The following is a 12,276-nucleotide window of genomic DNA, read 5'->3' as shown; positions in this document are numbered from 1 at the left end:
AAATAGTTTTGAGATGTTCAAAAGGTTTAAAAACTGACTTCAAAATATCAGAAGGCAGGTACGCAAGTAATTAAGTTAAAAATAAAATATGGGAGAAAACAGTTAAGGCTTCAGAGTTATATATTTTCCGGATTAACTTTTCTTACTAACTATTTTAATTATGCAAGATTTAATTCATGGCAAACTAATTGTGACTAGACCCTAATTCCTTAGACCTTCCTAGTCTCCTCTAAAATTCATCAACTGCCAATTCCTTGGTCAATTAATTCCAATTAGAGGGTGATGATCAAATTCCAGTTTATATGCCACAAGAATCCTAATTATCCAAAAATAAGGGGATTCTATGTCACGTATCCCGTTAAATACAAACAATTAGAAATTCAGGATAATATGTTTTCAAGCTGTTGTTCAAGTAAAGAGCTTTTCCAAGTTATACAAGAACTCAATTAGAATATGGGTCATACTTCCATTCTACCCAAATCCATAAAATAAAGAACGAAAATAATTATTGAAATATAAATCAAAACATGAATTAAAATAGAGAAATAATAGTATCAATCCATACAATAGATAGAGCTCTTAACCTTAACAATGGAAGTTTAGTTGCTCATGACTCAAAGAAGAAAAATAAGGATTCAGGTAAACTGTGGAATACGGAATGTAAATTGGTATAGAATTCTCTAATGGAATCCCCCTGGAAATCCCCCTTCAGAAGAAAAGTTTCTCCTTTCTATAACTAATCCTAGTTAATTTAAAATCTAATATCTAAAATTAAGATAATATCTTTTCCTCTTTTCAAATTCAAATTTGAATCAGAATCAATTAAATAATCCACGCCTTGTAATGTGGGGACCACTTGACTTCACTGGATCTGCGCCTAACTTGGCAGAGAGCTGCGCCTTACTTGAGTGCCAAAATGGGGCCCAGAAATTGCCCCAGCGTTTTCTGCATGTGGCACATGTCATGCGTACGCGTCAGTCATGCATATGCGTCGATGGTCTATTCTGCGTGTCACGCGTACGCGTCAAGTACACGCACGCGTCGCTGTGCAGCTTCGCTTTTCACGCGTACGCGTCAAGCACGCGCACACGTCGCTCCTCGCTATCATCTCCTTCAATTCTTGTGCTGCAGAAACTTCATCAAATCCAGCTGAATGCTACCTAAAATAAACAAAATTGCACAAGACTCAAAGTAGCATCCATAGTGGCTAAAAGACAATTAATTCTTGATTAAACTTAACAATTTAAATGCAAATTCACTAGGAAAAGATAACAAAGATGCTCACGCATCGGTACGCGCACTGTACGCGTACGCGTTGATGTTGCACGTGACTCACTAAAATGCAACTCGTGGCCAACGATTTCTAAAGCATTGTGGGCCCAATCCAACTCATTTCTCATACTATTTAATCCAAGGATTGAAGGGGAATCAACATAATAGTCATCATTAGTCATAGTTTAGTTTTAGAAGTAGTTATAGTTAGTTTTCTAGAGAGAGAAGCTCTCTCTTCTCTCTAGAATTAGGATTAGGTTTAGGTCAATAATCTTAGATCTAGGTTTTAATTCATGCTTTCATCTACTTCTACCTTTCAATTCTTTGTTGTTACATTCATCATTCTTCCATTCTTTTGTTGTAATTTCCTTTAGGTTGTTCCTATACTTTGTTGTAGATCTACTTTAGTTTCTTCTATTTCCTTTTAATTCAATTTGAGGTAATTCATGATGATTGTGCTTTCTTTGGTTTTATATTGTTGATCTCTTACTTTTGTAGTTGTAGTTCTCTTTAATCCTTGCAATTTATGTTGTTTACCTTTATTGACTTTTATGTGTTTGTTGAAATGCCTCTTCTAGATATGAGTTAGATTTTGTTCCTCTTGGCCTAGGTAGAGAAATTAGTGACACTTGAGTTATCAAACTCTTTTGTTGATTGATAATTAGAGATTGCTAATTGATTTAGATACCACTAAAGCTAGTCTTTCCTTAGGAGTTGGCTAGGACTTGTGGAATCAAGTTAATTCATCCACTTGACTTTCCTCCATGGTTAGAGGTTAACTAAGTGGGAGCAATGAACAATTCTCATCACGATTGATAAGGATAACTAGGATGGGATTTCTTGTTCTCATATCTTGCCAAGAGCTTTCTTTGTTGTTAGTTTATTTCTCTTGCAATTTACATTTCTTATCTCTTATCTCAAAACCCCCAAAACATACCTCTAACCAATAGCAAGAACACTTTATTGCAATTCCTAGGGAGAACGACCCGAGGTTTGAATACTTCAGTTATTTTCATCGGGGTTTGTTTTAGTGACAACCAAATTTTTGTTTGAAAGAATTATTGTTGGTTTAGAAACTATACTTGCAACAAGACTTCAATTGTGAAATTCTATACCATCATTTTTTCCGTTCATCAAAATGGCGCCATTGCCGGGGACTTGCAACAGTGTTGTGTTATTGGTTATTGTATATATGTGAATATTGTGAATAGCTTGATTTTTGCTTCTTTATTAGTATTTGCTAGTCTTAGGATTTGGTTTTCTTTGTTTTTCATTTGATTTTATTTTCCTTTTCTCTTTTCATCATGAATTCTCACTTTGGCTATGAGTGTGATTACAACTATGTTGTAGGTAATGGAGGTTACAATGAAGAGATGCATCAAGGATGGGATGACCAAAGGTGGGAGCCATATGCGTATGATCAATCCTCATGGCAACAACCTCTACCAACACTATGAAGAAAAGCCATTCTATGATGCATACCAATCCAATGGCTATGGTGAATCTCCTTGTGACTTTCAAGAACCACCGCCATATGCCTATGAGCCACATCCTCAACATAACCCTCAACCATACTCACAAGCCCTTTTTTCACCAAACACCTCCATATGACCCTAATCCATATCCGCTCTACCAACCACCTTTTGAGCCATATGAACCATATATGGAACCACCACAATATCAACCCTTCCAAGAACTACCTCATCCATACCAAGACCAAGATGAACCACCTCCAATGTATGTGAATTCTCATCCTCAAGACGAATTCTACCTTCCACCACAACCCCCATGGAAGAATACCCATGTCCATCCTTCAAGGAAGCGATGGATCGACTTCAAGAAACCATCCGTAAAAAGTTAGATGCATGGGACTCAAACCATATGTCCAAGGATGGTTGTGGAGGAGCAACCGAAGAGAGAAGCATGAAGGGGGTTGTAGAATCTCAACTTGAGAACAATAGATTGGAGTGTGTTGAGCAACAAGTAGAACAAATGGAGTACATAGAACCACCGCATCCTCACTATGATGAACCATCTTCCTATTATGAACCCTTCCCCCAAAATGATGAACCCTTCCATCCACCCCAACCTCCAATGTATGACATCCTTGGTGTTCTTGTTCAAGCACAAAAAGAGATAAAAAGGGATATACAAAATTTCATGGCCGCCATAGATGCGGTAACAAATCAATTAGCCTCCCAATGCTTGAACACTCAAGAAACTTGGTGCACGAAATTGCAATCACACTTTTGCAATTCCGCATAACTAACCAACAAGTGCGCTGGGTCGTCCAAGTAATACCTTACGTGAGTAAGGATCGATCCCACGGAGATTGTCAGCTTGAAGCATGCTATGGTTATCTTGTAACTCTTAGTCAGGATATCAATAATTATCATATTTAATTGTGAAAAGTAAAAGAACATGAAATAAGTACTTATTTTGCAGTAATGGAGAACAGGTTGAGATTTTAGAGATGCTCTATCTTCTGAATCTCTGCTTTCCTACTGTCTTCTTCTTCATGCACGCAAGGCTCCTTCCATGGCAAGCTGTATGTAGGGTTTCACCGTTGTCAATGGCTACCTCCCATCCTCTCAGTGAAAATGTTCAACGCGCTTTGTCACAGCACGGCTAATCATCTGTCGATTCTCAATCAGGTTGGAATAGAATCCAGTGATTCTTTTGGGTCTGTCACTAACGCCCAGCCCTCAGAAGTTTGAAGCTCGTCACAATCATTCAATCCTTGAATCCTACTCAGAATACCACAGACAAGGTTTAGACCTTCCGGATTCTCTTGAATGCCGCCATCAATTCTAGCTTATACCACGAAGATCCTGATTAAGGAATCTAAGAGATATCTACTCAATCTAAAGTAGAACGGAGGTGGTTGTCAGGCACACGTTCATAGGTGAGAATGTTGACGAGTGTCACGGATCATCACATCCATAAAGTTGAAGAACAAGTGATATCTTAGAATTGAAGCAAGCGTGATTGAATGAAAAATAGTAATAATTGCATTAATCCATCAAGACACAGCAGAGCTCCTCACCCCCAACTATGGGGTTTAGAGACTCATGCCGTAGAAGATACAATGAGAAACGTGTAATGTGTCATGAGGTAGAGATAACAATGTCAAAAGGTCCTATTAATAGTGAACTAGTAACCTAGGGTATACAGAAATGAGTAAATGACGTAAAAATCCACTTCCGGGGTCCACATGGTGTGTGCTTGGGCTGAGCATTGAATCTTTCATGTGTAGAGACTTTTTCTGGAGTTAAACGCCAGCTTTTATGCCAGTTTGGGCGTTTAACTCCAATTTTTGTGCCAATTCTGGCGTTAAACGCCGGGAATTCTGAAGCTGATTTGCAACGCCGGTTTGGGCCATCAAATCTCGGGCAAAGTGATGGTGTTTTTGTGAAAAATGAATTTTCCAACACAAAAATCCAACCGGCAAGTATACCGGGTCGCATCAAGTAGTAATAACTCACTTAGAGTGAGGTCGATCCCACAGGGATTGATGGATCAAGCAACTTTAGTGGGTGATTAGTTTAGTCAAGCTAACATTGAAGGGATATTGGATGAAATGTAGCCAATAGAATTGTAAATGGCAGGAATTATAAAGTGCAGAAAGTAAATTGCATTGAAACTTAAAGAGCAAGAAAGTAAAATAGCTGAAACTTAAATTGCAAGAAAAGTAAATTGCATGAAAAGTAACGGAGCTGGGGTGCTGGAAATTAAAATTCAACAAGAAAATGTAAAGAGCATTCAAGCAGAGAGCTAGAATATGAAATGGGATGCAGCAGATTTCAAACAGGAAAGTAAAAATGCTTGAAGAATTAAAAATAGAAAGCGATGCTTAATTTGCAGCAATTTAAAAGAATGTTGAAGATCTCAGGGAATCAATGAGACTAGAGAACAAGTCTAGATCTCAAGCCCTTCCTTGATTCAACAGAAAACAAGTTTGCAGAAGAAAGAAGAAATAAAGCAGCAAATGAAAACTCAAATTCAACTATCAATTCTCTGAAATTATGCAGAAGAACAACCAAGAGAGATCTTAGACCAAGAAGGAAACAGAATTCCTTCACTTCTCAATCCAAGCTTCAGATTTAACAAGGAAAATTAAAAGAGAGAGAGCTATCTACTACTACTACTCCCTAATGAAGCCCGTCTCCTCATTCAGCTCCTATTGATGCCTTTATATAGGCTTTACAAAATGAAAAATGAAAATGAAATTAAAACAAATTACAAAAATGAAAATCCTAATTTAATTGATCCATGTGCCTTTGAGTGATGATGTGGGCTTTGCTTGCTTTGGATTTGAAGAGAATTGGGTTTGGTTGGCCTTGATTCAATTTGGAGAAGAATTGAATTTAAATGAAATTTTGGTTGAATTTTGGCCCATGTTGCTCCCAGGAGGCTGCCCTGCCCTTGTGGAGGGCAGGGCAGCAAATTGTGCATCTAGCCCATGGTGCGTGCGTGTGGTGCGTTGATGTGTGCAGAACGCTGCCCTGCCCTTGTGGAGGGCAGGGCAGAATTCTTTGGTGCGCCAGATGCGTGCTACTGGTGCTGCCGAGTGATGCCTGTGCGCCAGAATGGTGCTGCCGAGCCTTCCCTTGGTGCGCCAGAATGGTGCATGTGTGTGCATCACCAAAATGCTGCCCTGCCCTCGCGGAGGGCAGGGCAGTGTTTCCAAAAGTGAAGTTCCAAGTTCGAAACTTGGTGGATGCACACGCTACTTCTTTTCCTTGGTTTTCTTGGCACCAAAGTAAGGCCTAGTTTCTTGCTTCCTTATGGCCCTTAAAGATGCCTTTCGTTCCTGCCTCAATTGTACGCCAAATATGGATTGCTATATATCGTTGGAAAGCTCTGAATGTCAGCTTTCCAACGCAACTAGAAGCACATCAATTGGACGTCTGTAGCTCAAGTTATAGCCCTTTGAAGGAGGCATGGTCATGCTGTGAGCGGCCAGATTTTAACTTAGCGAAAATTTGCTCCAACCTCACTTTGTTTCATCATGATTCTGCCCTGCCCTTGGCAAGAGCAGGGCAGTGTGCGTGTTGGTTGCTTCCTTCCTTGATTTGGTCATGGGCCACGCTTTTAAAAGCGTGGCCTAAGGCTCCAAAGTGTGCTCCAACTTCAAAGTGTGTCCCAAAGCTCTTTTTTTCTCCTTTTTTTGTGCTTCTTTGCTTCTTTTTCTTCTTATTTCCTACAAGATTTATAAAATTAAAAGATCAAGGAAATATACCAATTAAGTACAAAAGCATTCAATATTTAAGCACAATTCATCAATTTCTTGTATGAAAAAGCATAGAAAAATAGGTATATCATGACATGTCATCACAACACCAAACTTAAACCTTGCTTGTCCCCAAGCAAGAAAAGAATCATGCAATAAAGATTGACAACCCAAGGTAAGAAGAATAGCAACTCAATGTTCATGGTAAGCTAGTTTTCTATGCATGCTTCAATCACAAAAGAAATGTAAATGATTGATGCTTCCATCTATCTCAATTTATGAAATCTTTCTTATAATTCTTCCTTGAAACAAGCTTTTGATTCTTTTTTTTGCTTCTCCTTTTGGGTGCTTTGCCCCATGAGTTAATAACAAAGCTACGACTTCTAAATGCTTTGTTTTCAAGTATTACCACTTGATACATAAGCACCACAAGCATTTAATTAGAGGACTTCATTAAGCTAATCATTTTTTTTCTCTCTAATCATTGATGCTCAGAATCTTGAGCTTTGAGGGAGTGCTTTTGCACTTGAGCCTAGCCTTGACTTCTAAGTGTTTTGTTTTCAAGCATTTGGCTTGATACATAAACACCACAAGCACTTAGCAACTAAATTGTCATTGGTACTCAGAGCCTTCAGCTTTCTCATTCTTTCCCTTTTTCTTTTCTTGCTTTAATTGTATTTGCTTCTTCAAGGTTTTCATGATTTCAAAAGATTTCACAAAATACACTAGATGAAAAAACTTCAATTAACTAAAATCCAATGCAATTGAGCAACAATCAATCATACTAGCTTTCCAATACTTGTATGCACATGCTAAATTCTTCTTTAATTCCTTGTTTGTTTATGATCATGATGCTTTACTGCTTTTGAACTCACAAAACTCAAGTTGGTAGTCATAATGGTACAGCACCATGTCGTAAATCAAATTCAAGCTATGCTTAGTCATACCACACATGTAAACAGAGAAGATAATAAGACAATCATGCAATTTAAAGTGCTGGAAATAAATGAGAGGAAAATGAACTTTACAACCTTGCAATTCATCTTCTCTATTGTTGTCATTTTCCTCTCATTCTTCTCCTTCCCATACCAACTCAGAATGCTTGCTCATCCTCAAGCAACAATTAGAACAATGGCTATGGGGCTAAGAAGGATCATGAATGTCTTACACAATGATATGTTAGTAGCACATGTGTTTTAAGCAAGCAAAATTAAAGATAACAATTAAGGCACAAGAGACAAAGACATTTTGATTGCAAACATAGGAGGGTGTGCATGATACATTGCATAAAAAATAAGTGGCACACCAAACTTAGTGTGACACTTTCACTTGAAATTAATGCAAGTATCTAGTAAGCATTGGAACCAAATTTTGTTGCATAGCAACACCAAACTTAGAATGCAACCATATGTCAATTTATTTGAGCTAAAACTAAACAAAAGAAACTGCTATTTGTTGAATAGAATCACCAAGTGAAGAATCTATCATGAGTAAGGATGTTTGGGTGATGTATTAACAAACACAGTTAATAAAAGAAAGCATTAAAAACAAGGAAATGACTAAAACAATCAAGAAAACTAAAATTGTCTAACTAAAAAAATAACACTGCAGCGGCATTATGATTATGTAAACAAGTGGTGTTGCTTGAATGAATTGCATAGAAAAATAAGTGGCACACCAAACTTAGAATCTTGGTGCGTCACTTTCATTTTTGATTTGATGCAATCATCCAAAAAGATTGAAAACAATTTTGTTGCAAGGCAACACCGAACTTAGAATGTAACCATATGCCAATTTATTGAATTTAAACAAAACAAAGGGAAGAAATGTACCTACTGTCTACCTGTTCTTCACTTTCTTCCTCTTCTTCCAATTTGTTAAGAGGAATGACTTCAAGGAGGGAGAAAATTCAGCTACTGTCCCTTGCCTTGGTCTTTCCTCAGCAAGCTTCCTTTTGAATTTGGCTTGATTGAGCTTGCTTTTAGGGACAGGATTGGTGCTTTTGTTAGTTGCCTTCACTTCTTGTATGTCAAGACATGGTTGCTGTGTGATTATTGGAGTTTTGTATTCATCCAGTGCTTTTTGCATTGGTGGTTCCATGAGCTTTTCTTCTATGTACTTCTCTGCTTCACTTGAGTTTGACTTCTCTTGAGTATCCTCCTCACTAGCTTGTTCTTCCACTTCCTCTTTTACACTTGATGCCAAGGCATCTTAGGCTAGTTTCACTAGCATTTTTCTGTTAGTTTTAGTTGTTTTATGCATTTTCTTGAGCTTAAAGTAACCAAGAATGGTTAAATGAATAACAAAGCAATGAACCATCCAAACAGTATGATTTTGATGCAAATTCCATGAGTTTTTAGTTATATTACTTGAATGCTATGAATGGAAGATTTCTCATGAAATTTTGCAAGACTTTGATGCAATTGTTTGGATGATTTCAGGGAAGAAGAGGCTAGGCAAGGAAGCAACAAAATCAATAAAGGAAGCTTGAATATCACATGTGGAGTTTAAGTTCCAGTTTAAGCTTAAACTGGAACTTAAACTACCAAGCCATATAATGCTGGAAATGGCGTTTAAGTTCCAGTTTAAGCCTAAACTGGAGCTTAAACGCCAGAATCATGAAGGCTAAGAAATGCTGGAACTGGCGTTTAACCTCCAGTTTAACCTTAAACTGGAAGTTAAACGCCAGAATGAGAATTTCACCAAGGGAGCATTTCCACGTTTAAGCTCCAGTTTAACCTTAAACTGGAGCTTAAACGTGTTCGACACAATTTCTCACCAGGAAGCATTTCCACGTTTAACCTCCAGTTTAACCTTAAACTGGAGGTTAAACGCCAGAAGTAAGAAAGGCACCAGGAGCATTTCCACGTTTAAGCTCCAGTTTAAGCTTAAACTGGAGCTTAAACGTGTTCGACATTTCACACTCCTGGGCTCCTTTCTTCATTTCCACGTTTAAGCTCCAATTTAACCTTAAACTGAAGCTTAAACGTGTTCGACCACAATTTGCCTCCAGGGTTGCTTTCTCATTTCCACGTTTAAGCTTCAGTTTAACCTTAAACTGAAGCTTAAACGTGTTCGACCATTCCACACTCCGTAGTTGCTTTCTTCCATTTCCAAGTTTAAGCTTCAGTTTAACCTTAAACTGAAGCTTAAACGTGCTTGAATTATACCACCTCCAGGAGTGTCCAACGTTTAAGTTGCAGTTTAAGCTTAAACTGCAACTTAAACGCCACTTTTTGAAAGGGTTTCTGGGCCAAATATATTGAAGTTTAAGTTAGCATTTGAGCACCAAACATTAACTTAAACGTATTATGGTATGAAACCCAATTGAATATCATGGTTTATGGGATTGGGCCTGAAGAATTGATGAGTCTGGAATTTCAATTTGTTGAGTCATGTGTCATTACTTGATTATCACTAAGTTTGCTCAATGAATGTTACAGAATTGGATCACAGCCTCATCAAGATTATGGACCATAAACCCAAAGCAAAAGGAAATCAGGGAAAGGCCTCAAAGCCCATGAAACACAACAGAAGCTCAATTTAGAAAGTGTATAAATAGGATAGAATTTAAGTTAGTGAGCACTTTTACACTTGGGAACTTTTTGATCATTTTGCTAGTTTTCATACTCTTTGTAATTGAATTCAGAGCTATGATTCACTAAACCCCTTTCATTGGGTTAGGGAGCTCTATTGTAATTCAATGAATCAATCATAGTTTTTATCTTCTTCTTCAATCTTTTCTCTTGAATTTTGTTAGAAAGCTTCTCGATCTAATTCCATTGGTTAGTTGTCTTGGGAAAGAGACTATCCATAATTGGAATCCTTCGGAACCTTGGGAAAGGAATGGAGGATTCATGCTAGAGAAGTTTTCTCACAGTGAATTGGATTGGGGTTTGGATGGATATTGTGACATGTAATCCTACCAAATTGTGGTTCATGAAACTGTGTGGTATAATCAGTGATCGAGCATCATCTCTTCTTATGAACATTTAAACCAAGGGATTGGGAATTTGTTTGTTTTTAGAGAGAATTGGTGAGCCAAGGAATTGGGATCCAATCATATAAGATTGCCAAGCAAAATTCAATGAATGCATTGGTTGAGGAAGGGATAAAAATGTTTTGATTCGGAGATCTCAATATCTCCTGAAACCCAATGAATTCCCCATTTCTGATCTACACTTTCTCTTTACATTCTGCAATTAATTTCATGCAATCACCCCGATCCCTTTTTAATTTCAGCACTTTAACTTCTCGCTCTTTAATTCATGCAATTTAAGATTCCGCAATTCTCATCTAAATCTTGATTCCGCTCAACTAGAACAAACTTCTAATCCGAATTGCTCATTCAACCAATCCTTGTGGGATTCGACCTCACTCTATTGTGAGTTTTTACTTGACGATAACCGGTGCACTTGCCGGAAGGAATTTTTGCCGATTGTGCAATTTCCTAAATCGTAGCTATCAAGTTTATGGCTAGTATCAAGTTTATGGCGCCGTTGCCGGGGATTGGTTTTCGATTGACAATTCTCAAATTGGAAGTTAACTAGATTGAGCATTTTTCTTGTTTTGTTAATTCCGTTCAAGTTACTTGTTGAATTTTAATTTCTGCACTCTGTTATTTGCTTTCTTTCTTTATGCCTTTAAATTCAAGCAACTAACTCACTGACCCACTAACTATTTGAATTAATTCCTCAACTGCTCTAACCATACTCTTCCATTAACCAAGAGTATTTCACTTGTTTGTTGCCTGTGCTGTGTTCTTGTATGACAGGTAGGAGAGGAGAGACATCAACTCCTCCATATACCGAACCAGAGAGGACCCTTCATAAACTTAGAAGGGAAGCAAGAAGGAAGAGAGTACTGGGAGAAGAAGAATCTGAAGGAGAATCTGAGGACAATTTTGAGAAAGCTCTAGATCTCAACATGGATAGAGAAGTTCACAACCATGAGAGAGCTGATGGAAACAATGCCATTCCCGAGAGGAGGGTTCTTGGTTCATACATAAACCCAACCTCTGGGAATTGTGGTAGCAGCATTCAGAAACCACCCATTCAGGCCAACAATTTTGAACTTAAACCACAGCTAATATCACTGGTGGAGGATCATTGTTCATTTGGTGGGAGTGCTAATGAAGATCCAAACCAACATCTCACAAAATTCCTGAGAATTTGTGACACTGTGAAGTCCAATGGAGTTCAGGAAGATGCCTACAAACTGCTCTTGTTCCCATTTTCACTTAGGGACAAGGCAGCTAAGTGGCTGGAATCATTTCCAAGGGGGAGCCTAACAACCTGGGATGAGGTGGAAAGCAAGTTTCTGGCACGTTTCTACCCCCCACAAAAGGTCAATAGGCTTCGATCTGAGGTTCAGACTTTTAGACAACAAGAGGGTGAAACTCTCTACGAGGCATGGGAGAGATTCAAGGATTTGACAAGGAAATGCCCACCAGACATGTTCCATGACTGGGTGCAATTGCATATTTTCTATGATGGACTTTCTTATGAATCAAGGAAGGCTGTAGACCATTCATCAGGAGGTTCATTGAATAGGAAAAAGACTGTGAAGAAGCCATTGAAGTGATTGAGACAGTGGCTGAGAATGAGTACTACTATGCTTCAGAGAGGCACAACACTAAGGGAGTCATGGAGCTGAACCATGTTGATACAATTCTAGCCCAAAACAAGGTGTTTGCCAAGCAACTAGCAGAGCTCACCAGGAAATTAGACATAAAGCAAGTGGCTGCAATACACACACAAGATCAAGAGGAA

General features: G+C 38.2%; 1 non-coding gene across 1 annotated transcript; it reads right to left on the bottom strand.

Moving 5' to 3' along the window:
• Positions 1–11,857: 11,857 nt before the first annotated feature.
• Positions 11,858–11,961, bottom strand: LOC112708622 (small nucleolar RNA R71). The gene has a single exon (XR_003156468.1). It is a non-coding gene; the product is annotated as a small nucleolar RNA R71 (small nucleolar RNA).
• Positions 11,962–12,276: the final 315 nt, after the last annotated feature.

This window comes from Arachis hypogaea, chromosome 8 (assembly GCF_003086295.3).
Source record: "Arachis hypogaea cultivar Tifrunner chromosome 8, arahy.Tifrunner.gnm2.J5K5, whole genome shotgun sequence".
NCBI classification, from domain to species: domain Eukaryota; kingdom Viridiplantae; phylum Streptophyta; class Magnoliopsida; order Fabales; family Fabaceae; genus Arachis; species Arachis hypogaea.
The sequence above is the reverse complement of the archived record's forward strand: the minus strand, read 5'-3'. Positions and strand labels throughout refer to the sequence as shown.